This window comes from Carex rostrata, chromosome 22 (genome assembly GCF_964058835.1).
Source record: "Carex rostrata chromosome 22, lpCarRost1.2, whole genome shotgun sequence".
Taxonomy (NCBI): Eukaryota; Viridiplantae; Streptophyta; class Magnoliopsida; order Poales; family Cyperaceae; genus Carex; species Carex rostrata.
The window spans coordinates 8,579,990-8,590,791 of NC_135939.1; the positions used below are offsets into that span (position 1 = coordinate 8,579,990).

General features: G+C 32.0%; 1 long non-coding RNA gene across 7 annotated transcripts; it reads right to left on the reverse strand.

Annotated features, from left to right (window-relative positions):
• Positions 1–7,220: 7,220 nt before the first annotated feature.
• On the reverse strand, positions 7,221–10,441 carry LOC144574283 (uncharacterized). Of its 7 annotated transcripts, none has more exons than XR_013518174.1 (4): positions 10,030–10,441; positions 9,189–9,238; positions 8,021–8,996; positions 7,221–7,655 (listed from the first exon to the last, which is right to left on the reverse strand). It is a non-coding gene; the product is annotated as an uncharacterized LOC144574283 (long non-coding RNA). The 7 variants fall into 7 exon arrangements; XR_013518171.1 differs by having other exon boundaries at positions 8,021–9,098; XR_013518173.1 differs by having other exon boundaries at positions 8,021–9,108.
• Between the last annotated feature and the right edge of the window lie 361 nt (positions 10,442–10,802).

Below are 10,802 nucleotides of genomic sequence, written 5' to 3' on the forward strand. Positions count from 1 at the left end.
ATATGCCAAAATTATATTTTTTTTATTTGTTTCCTTCTTTATGTATTGTGCTCAATTTGAACTGACAACTAAAAAGGACAAAACAATCATTCTAAAACTCTCTCACCTCAATGCTCCATCAGCATGAGATCTTTTTTTTTTATGTAATAGCAGCACAATAAGATATGTTATTCATCTATTCACAAAGATACAATAGTTCTAAACAAATTTTTAAAAGATACAGTTGTTTTCATTTTCATTTGTCGAAACTATAGAGGAATAAGAGAAATGAAACTGATGAACCAGAAAAATAAGTAAATAATTTAATTGTAGGAATCAGAGATAGTTGTAAGAAAAAATAAGGAAACGAATTGTTAGGAATTCATTCAAATCATGTAGCAGTCTGTGTGACGACTATGTTTTTAACTAAATTTAGATTTCTAGATTTCTACATATAAAATAGATGTATTTAATATCAAGAAGACAAATTACATTTCTACACATAAAATAGATGTATTTAATCAAAAGAAGACAAATTAAGTGATTGGAGGGCTGATATTCAATACGAAAATTCATATTTTAATTTCAGCCGTTGACAGATCAGAACAACTACGTGCATAATATAAGAATAGAGATATCACACACTCTGCTTAATTCGGATCTCCTAAAGTAACTCAATTTTTGAGTTTAGATATGTATCATCAAATTCAAATCGGGCCGTCAAATTAAAGGGGCCCTTTGCGCTCCACCTCGGACCGGATTGATTCGGATTCAAATCGGATGGTCCAGATCTAAATTAAATAATTGAGTTACTTTAGGGGATTCGGACCTCACTCTGCTTTGGTACGAAGAGGGGTAGTTAAATTCTTAAAATCCTTCCGCTCTTATAAACAAATACAATAGTTTTATCTTCTACGGACACACTATTTTGTTATGAAAAATGATTGGAATTCATATTTCATTGAATTGATGGAGGTCCTATTAAGCTCGGTACAATTTGGGCTTTATCTGGGCCTTGTATATGGAAAGGAATCCTTTTAGGTTTATAGTTCATGATTGAAGGGAAATAAATCTACAATTCCAAATCTAACCTTTCATTTCTTTTAAGATTTGTGCATAAAAGAAAACTTTTATAGAGATTCGTACAGTTTAAAAAAAATGAAAGGTTGGATTTGGAATTGTAGGGACCCTAAAATCCCTCAGGATCTATGTTGCATGGATACGGATACGGGTATCGTATCAGATACGATACGGATACGGCGATACGGTAATTTTCAAAAATCAAGGATACGATACGCTTATTATATATTTTATTTTTTCATTATATTAATTATATTACTAATTCCAAACTTGAATTAAACTTTGCATTATATATATTGGTTGGTTTCATCTAACAACAAAAACAAATGGCGCAGTGGACAACCGTTTTGCGCTGGGACTGGGCCTTCCCAGGTTCGAATCGCGCGACAGCATAAAAAACCTCATATTTCCTCTAGTGCAAGACGGTGTTTGCGCGGTTCACAGTTTCGGATCCGCTCGCAGTCGCGGTGCACGGGTGCGGGTGCGGTTCACGAGCGCTGACAGTCGTATCCACCGTATCCAGCCGTGTCCACACGAGTCAACAGAGTATCGGTGACCGTATCGACTGAGTAAGGATACGCCACGTCAGCCGATACGCCAGCTGGCGTATCGGATACGTATCGTGGCCGTATCGGACGCGTATCGGTATCCGATACGTATCCGATACGGGTACGGTGCCTAAACTGAAGTATCCGAGTAACATAGCTCAGGATCGTAGCAGATATTTTCCCTGATTGAAGCTGACTCTAGCAATTGTCGAGTGCGTATCCTCTGAGATATCTCAACTTTTGTGTGACCGACGTGTCCGGTGCCTATTCGGAGGTGAGGTGACGTTGGGGGTCAGTATTCTGTGTGCTTTGAGATTTGTGCATAACACATTTAAACGGTTGAGATTTTCCATAAAGTCAGTCAAAGTTTGGGATATCTCAGAGGATAAAGACTGGCAATTGTCTGTAGTTCACTTCAAAAAAAAAAAAAAAAAAAAAAAGCAATTGTCTGTAATTCGATCAACTTCACCGAATTTTTTATAATATCTAAAAAAAATAATTAAATTTAAAAAACTAACCAAAGTTACGTAAGATTTCGAAATCTACCCAAACCACAAATTTTTTTGTGGTAATTCAATCTAAAACCGCAAAAAAAAATTATTGCGGTTTAGAATTCCAAAAATACGATTTAAAAAAATCGCAATTTTTTTTTGAGGTTTTAGAATTCCAAAACCACATTTTTTTTTAAAAAAAACCTCAAAATTTTTTTGCGGTTTCAATTTTTTTTTAAATTTTCAGATTTTTTTATTTAAATAGAAATATTTATAATTTATTTATTTTTGTATTAAAATATTAGAAATATTTAATATATTTCTTTGAAAATAGATGGAATACTATATAATTTGATTTATTAGAAAAATAATTTTTCGTGTCCAATTTTTTGCGGTTGTAAGAAAAATAATATATGTCTTTATTTGTTATTAGAAAAAAAAAATATTTGGGTTCTCAGTTATTAATTCCGGTTCAAAAGTCACTTTTAAGTAAATACAGAAAATATTGTTAGTAAGAGATTTTATTTCGAATCTATTTTTCATTACTCAGGAGACTAGAACTATTATATAAACAATTCTTATATAAAAACAAGAGTAAGAAGTCCAATATTCGGATTGAAAGGTTATGGTTTGTATGTGGCTGCGATTTTTTTATGGGGAATGGTTGGGGTTTAAATAGAGGTTCCATCTAATTAAAGGTTAAGGGTTTCATCTAATTAAATGCTTCATATTGATTGAAAGTTTTATCAATTAAATTGAATGTTATTGAGTTATATTTTGAATAAATTTTGGTACTGGACGGTTCAAGGATTTTTAATAGATTCATGTTTGTTATTAAATGAAATGTTCTTAAATAGAATTGAATTCTAATTTGATTGAACCTCGAACCATTTGTCAAACGGAGAAAAAAAAAACTTATGAAAGATATATTATATTAATCTCAATTTTAATTAATCGGTTATTAAACAGAGACAGGTTATATGAAATTCTGAATTTTCTGATTTGATCTAGTAATATGTTTATTAATCGTTTTATGTTTTTTTTTTATTAACGGAAATATCTTAACATGACAAAAGTTTCAAATTAATCCATACCTTAATTTACGTGACGTTACACGTTACCTGATAATAATCAATTCAGAAATTCAAATCATATTAATTAATTACAATCAACAGTTCAGAATCAACATTCGAATCGAACAGATAATAAAATAATAATCGGTATCAAAATTATTTTAGCAAAAGAAACTTTTTTTTTTCTCAGTTTTAGTTTTCATTTTTTCACTCTTTTTTTTTTTTACTTTTCTTAATTAAAAGAGATAGAGAAGCCTTTTAATGAAATTTATGGCGGTCAAAAATTTACATGCACGGAGCCACGTGGCTTGAATGCCACGGTAGTTTTTTTTTTATAAAGTTTTGCATTTTAACCTTCATATTATTCAATATCATAAATAAGTACAAATAAATTTCATAAAAATAAATAAGATTATCGGATATTAGAGAAATGGTAGAGATTGATTGTTTTCTCCGGACTTGCTTAAATTAATCCCAAATCGTGTTGTACAAGTCAATTGCATGGAGTTTTTAGTAAAATTGACAATTCAACTTGTATTTTAATTTGTTTTCTTTGGTCCACACCCTAACCCTCCTCTCACTAATAAATCACAAGCACAACATTTATAATTTTCACTTTTCAAACAGATCTAATTTTTTAAAAGTAACTTATAACAAATTGTTGCTAAAGCTATCAGTAAATGTTTAGCAAACTTTTTAATTACTAGTGTAAAGTTATTTTATTACTAGAATTAATTATAGTTCCGCGAAGGTTCCTATAAATTGTTAAGATTTTAGTTTACCACTAAAACAATTAATTGTGATTATAACAAAATTAGCAAAACAATTATAGTACAATGTATTATATAGTACATATAAAAAAAAATACGGTGTTGATCAAAATAAGACGTGGTCTCTAAATTAATGTAGTTATATAATTTTTCAATTGATAGTTGCATTAAATATTATTTTTCATACTTTTTCTCCCCTCTTTCTTTCTCTTAGTCCTTTTGAAATTATTCAAGAACTTAATTGATCAATCATTGGGAAGGTTCAGAATTCTAGTAGTGAGAGACTATATATACATATTTAAATATTGAGTTACGTTGAAGATTATTTTATTTATAAAAGATAGAAGACTTTATATATCCTTATCTTTATTTCATTAAAAAGAATTTCGAATTTTTAGCCTTTAGATGTAGATGGCGATCTTCTCCTGTAATCACTGTCACGTGTCCAGCGCACGTTAAGGGCTTGTTCTTCTGTGTCAATTTAGTTGGAGCAACTCGTAAAGCGACTGTTAATATTAACTTTGTGCTCAGGACTGAGAAACATAGTAACGATATACGCGAATTATTCGAATCGAACTTTGAATAAAACACAAAAAAAATATAATACGTTTTATTCATGAATATAATGCGAGTCACAAATTATTCGCAAAAAAAAAAAAAAAAAAACCAAATTTTATTTTTGGAGTTTTTTTGCTTCTTTATTGTACCGAATTATTCTCAAATTATTACCCGAACCACAAACTTTTGACGCCAAACCGATCCAAACTATTCATTTGTTGCTATGCTTAGGAGTTAGGATGTGCAAAACTTCAGCTCACCAAGAATATGAATGTAAATGTTAACTTGGGGTTTTTTTTACTTTATTATTGTACCGAATTATTCTCGAATTATAGCCAAATTATTACCCGAATCACAAATTTTTGGTGTCAAACCAACCCGAGCTATTCATTTGTTGCTATGCTCACGAGTCAGGATTTGCAGAGCTTCATGGGAAAACTTTAAACTTTCGAATTAATTTAGTATAAAGTCAATCAGTCAAAATTAGAAGGTTTATAAATAATTTTAATGCATTCATTTTTTGAATTTTTTTTACCATTTGACTCTATACAAAATTAATTTGAAAATTTAAAATTTTTGTATGTTGACACATTACTCGTAAAGTAGATAGATTTCAACAATTTGGATTCATTTTTTGAAGTTAATCATATAGATTTTAGAATTGTGTTTACGAAAAAAATTTAGTGAACTTAGAAACACCCTAGTTTTACCCTTAACGTTTAACATAGTTTGAACATCGATGAGATAATAATATTAACAGAGCAATTTTTCCTTTTTACAGCGCATAAACAATAGATTATAAACAGAACTGCTGATGACTAATGCTCTGCATGAAGCAAACACTACTTTGTCAATATTTTTACCCAGTAAAAGATTCAAGTCTCCTCATTTTTTATTTTATTTAAATGTTCATGTCGGATATCTCTCTCTCATTCTGTCTCTCCCGGCCTTCTTCAACTATATTTTGTAATGTTTTGAGAGACTAATCATTTATATTTTGTTGTGATCCTTTCTTTGGATTTTCTTAAATTAATCATCTATATTTTTTTACTTGACATGTCTTGATTCAATGCTTCAAATAATTAAAATTTATTATTACAAACAAATTAGCTTACAAAAATTATGTGCCACGTAAAAAAAGGATGCATTTAACAATGTGAATCAGAGCAAATTTTAAGAATCCAAAACCTGAAAACCCGAAACCCCAAAAACTTTATGATTGATGTGGCATCTACGCTACGCCTACGCATATATGGTGTGAAGGCCGGACCGGACCGGACTGGACCCCAAAAACTTTATGATAATGGTTATATTATATATAGGTTTTTTGGGGGGTCCATTTTGTAAAAGAACATAACACATTAATTGATTGATTAATTGTACAAGCCTCATATAATTGATGACGTGGCATCTGGTGGGCTTGAATTCCTTGCCCCAATTCAGATGCAAAGGTTAATTTTTCTTCTCAGTAAACTAGGAATTAGTTTATAATTCTAATAAATAAAAGCAATGATTATTATGTTGCATTATAAAATTATCAAAGTTTACTATGAATTAGATGATAAAAGTTATCAAATTTAAATTGTGATTGGTAGCATAGAAATTTGAATTATTGTCAGATTAATTTAATTCATATATATTTTTGTATTAAGTTACCTATATTTGCACCTCCTTATTAATTATGTAATGTATTAATTAATATGTAAAATACCCCAAAATGAGAAAAAGAGGAAATTTAATAGTGGATTTTTGTAGGTAATTAACTAGCTAGCATGGTAGCATAGAGCAATAATGGCGGAAGGCGTGAAATTGAAATGATGAAGTCAATAAATTAATTGGCAATCATTTTCCTTGATTTTATAGGTTATCATATCAATAAATTAAATGGGGGCCGGGCCTCAGCCCTCATGCCCAATTCGCTGCCCACGCTGCCCAATATAATTAATCGATCCTTGCATATATTAATTGTTCCAGTTAAATGGTTGGGGACTTATATTGTGTTGTGTTGTGTACCGCAAAGATTAAAAGAGAATCGAATTACCTGCGCTGATTGCATTGTTGACGGCACGGCATGGATGCATGCATCAATTTCATCTTTGCATGGGTCTTCATTAATTAATTTGTTGCTTTATTGTTCCAGTTGCTATATCGGTTCCTCCATTTTCGCCTCTAGCTATATATATATGGAAGCGTCTAATTGTCCACAGCCTTTTGTCCACCATTTGTCCACAGCTTTGACTTGCGCGAATACTGTAAAATTACTTCTACATGCTGTATAATTATACAATATATCACATAAAATATATCAGTTAATCACAAAACATCCAGCAACTATTTGAAGTGGTCCCATGATAATTAGAAAAAAGATTGCAACTTGCACAACATGACAAAATAAATGTACTTTCAAATTGTACTTTCGGAAATTACAGTTATAGGAAGTTATTGGCAGTTAGAGTTAGTTATTAGCGGTTATTAGCGACTATTGACAGTTAGAGTTAATTATTAGCTTCCGCACTGGGTTGAATCTTGTATACTGTAAAATTAAATCTTGTATACTGTAAAATTTTCAATTGAATCTTACATACTGTAAAATTGAATCTTGTATACTGTAAAATTGAATCTTCTACACAGTAAAATTTACAATTGAATCTTGTATACTGTAAAATTGAATCAGCAGAACTGTAAAATTGAATATTGTATACAGTAGAAATTTCAATTGAATCTTGTATACTGTAAAATTGAATCTTGTATACAGTAGAATTTTCAATCGAATCTTGTATATTATAAAATTACAAGATGGATACTGTAAAATTACAAGATGGATACTGTAAAATTACAAGATGGATACTGTAAAATTACAAGATGGATACTGTAAAATTACAAGATGATATGAATCACCTATCTATCATCTCTTTCCTCCAGATTTTCACAAGATGAATACTGTAAAATTAACAGGGGAAAACTGTAAAATTAACAGATCAATACTCCATATCGCCTCTCTATCATCTCTTTCCTCCAGATTTTCACAAGATGAATACTGTAAAATGACAAGATGAATACTGTAAAATTAACAGGGGAAAACTGTAAAATTAACAGATCAATACTCCATATCGCCTCTCTATCATCTCTTTCCTCCAGATTTTCACAAGATGAATACTGTAAAATGACAAGATGAATACTGTAAAATTAACAATGCAATATTATAACATTAACAGATCAATACTCCATATCGCCTCTCTATCATCTCTTTCTTCCAGATTTTCACAAGATGAATACTGTAAAATTAACGGGACAATACTGTAAAATTAACATATCAATACTCCATATCACCTCTCTATCATCTATTTCCTCCAGATTTTCACAAGATGAATACTGTAAAATTAACGGGGCAATACAGTAAAATTAACAGATCATTACTCCATATTGCCTCTATATCATCTCTTTCCTCCAGATTTCATTTGAAATGCTAGATCTGTTACTACATACAACGAAAAATAACAAATTCAACAGAAATAACTTACAAGATTTGAATTTTGCCGTGCTCTTCAACAAAAACAACTTCTATTCGATCGCACTCCACAATTGAAGGTTCCATTGCGATCATGTATAAAAAACGAGATCGAGTCAGTAATCTCAATTGAAATCGACATTGCAAACGAAAAATGAATGACAGAAGCAAAATTTCAGTGACAAATTAGTAACATATCAATCTATACACTAAATCTGACAAATTTAAATATCAAAATCGCAAATCTAAACTGAAAAATCACAAAATCGTAACATTTCAGAAAGAAAATTTGCCGGTGAACTTTCGCAAGTAACACTGTACGCGGGTATACTGATAAATTCCATTGCAGAGTTACTCTCTACAGTGTAGATTAATCAAGAGGGATGTAGCCATGTAGGTTTTCAGATGATGTGCATGAAATTTCTCATTTTTCAAGGGTGCAAGCTATCTTTCTAAGAATTGCAACATAAAAATTCTTCTTCCTTGAGTAACATCATCAATCAGAACCTAAATTGAAAATATTAATAGATAATTTACCTTCTTCTCTGTTGTCTTCTATAAAATTTAAGAATCTCACAATTTCTAAAATAGTAAAAAAAAAAAAATATTTCTAATCCCTCCTCCTGAATAACAGAATCAAACTTATATATTCTTTTTCTTTGAGCTTACAGCATTTAAGGGTTACAAAAACAATTGCTGGAAGAAAACGCAAAAAAAGAAAAAGAAAAACCAACTACAAAAAAGGGACTAAAATAAAGAGGAGAAGAACAGTACCCTCATATCTCGCGTACCAGACAAGGCATCCAGAAGTTTCCTAATGAGGATGTTCTTCATGTTTTGTTTCACTGTCCACACGCTCGTGCTACATGGTTCCAATCACCTCTGGGATTAAGATCGGATGTACTGACGCAAATGCCCATACAAGAATTGCTAATTACACTATGGGAAAACTTAAACACATCTGCATTGACATTCTTCATGGGACTGACCTGGCACATATGGAAAGCAAGGTGTTTCAGATTTTTGAAAATCGACCCTGTCAGCCAGAAAACACTCTTCGAGATACGTTCAGCTTGGTTCAGCAGTGTCACCTAAAAAATGCTACCAATTTGACATTATTTTCAACAGCCAAGAATCATGCAATTAGTGAAAAATTAAGAGGGGAAGAGAAAGATAGATACCTTTGCTGGGTGGATGGGTCATTCTAAGAAGATCAAAGGAGAGGGGCGGCCTATGTTATCAAGATGCAAGATGAATTGATTAGATATGAACTCAAGTGCATCAACAATTCTACTCAGACTGTGAGCTGCTAGCTAAAGCATTGAAACCAGAGAACAGTCTCCGTACCGTTCAAGCAGTGGACTGGCATGCGTACCAGTTACTGGTACGTATCTCGCTAATCATGAACAGAAACCCCGGCATCAATTGTGAATATGTCCCAAGAGAGGAGAACAGGCAAGCTCATTAATTGGCAAACTTAGCTTGTACTGGAAATTTCTCTTATACAGGTTTCACTTTGCTAATGTTTGATAACAGTGAACTCTAGGAATAATAGAAGCAAAATAGATTTGTATAGGGGTATGCTCTACTTTTAAACCTTTCTATTCAGAGCTCATGTAATCTCTATTTGTCAGAATGCTGTGAAAGGTAAGTGCCTAAGGGCTTTATCGAAAAAAATAACTATAGCATTGATCAAGTATTTTAAGTATTTGATACAGATCGGATCGATCATAGGGATTGCAATTACAACAATTTTTCATTCTTTTAGAAATGCATGGTTGTATAAAACAAAAATTGGAGAAGAAATTCCCAGAAACATTTATATATTGAGGAACATTATCGATTGATCAAGGAAATATGTGCTAGGATCTAATTTAGAACAACAAGAGAGAAGACAAAATCGAATAGAACTTTCTCCAATTTAGTTACAAAAATCTAGTAAAACTTCTACAAAATTTAGATTTAGATATCACAAGAGATTCACAATGCATTCACATAATATAATTTAATAATTATACTCACAGATTTATAACTCTGAAACCTCTTCGCTTGAGCAAAATTGGTGAGAAATAAGTTGAACGGATGAGGAAGGAAAGCTACCATCGATCAGCAGTTGATGATCTTCCTCACAGAGTCTTAAGTAAAAGTTCTTTTCTCAAAGCGTACTCCACTGGATCAACAGCCTGAGATAGGAACAAAGGCATAATCGAACGGCAGGAAGCCCTGCCACGTGGCTACCGAGTCGGCTACTGACCGCATAGAGCATGACACAGAGAAGGGGCGATGCAGAGAGAGAAACGGAGTACGGTGTGGATCTCGTGTGTACGGCAGTCAGAGCGTGAGAGAGATGGGGGCGGCAGTGGTCACCTTGATCTCCTCCGCTATCTCTACCGATCAGATTTCTTTTTTTAGATTTCCTTTTGTAAATTAATTGACTGAATAAGAGACCGTTCAATTTTGTAGATTTTTTTTTTTTTAAAACGGAAAGTTAGTTTGAGAGAACCGTTAAAAGTAGTTTGGAAGGCAGACTGGATAACGTGAGATAAGGTCCGTGGACAAATTGTGGACAAAGTTATGTGGATGAAAACCTTTTCTCTATATATATATATATATTTCATGACACCTAGCTAGCTAGCTTGTATCGCTTCATTGAGCTGAGCATGCGCTGTACGTACATCCAACAAGCTGTTAATCTAACTAATTAAGCTGGACATCCAACTTAATTAGTTATATTTATTAGCATTTAGGGGCATTACAGTACGTACATCCAACAAGTTACATTATGCTAATTTAAA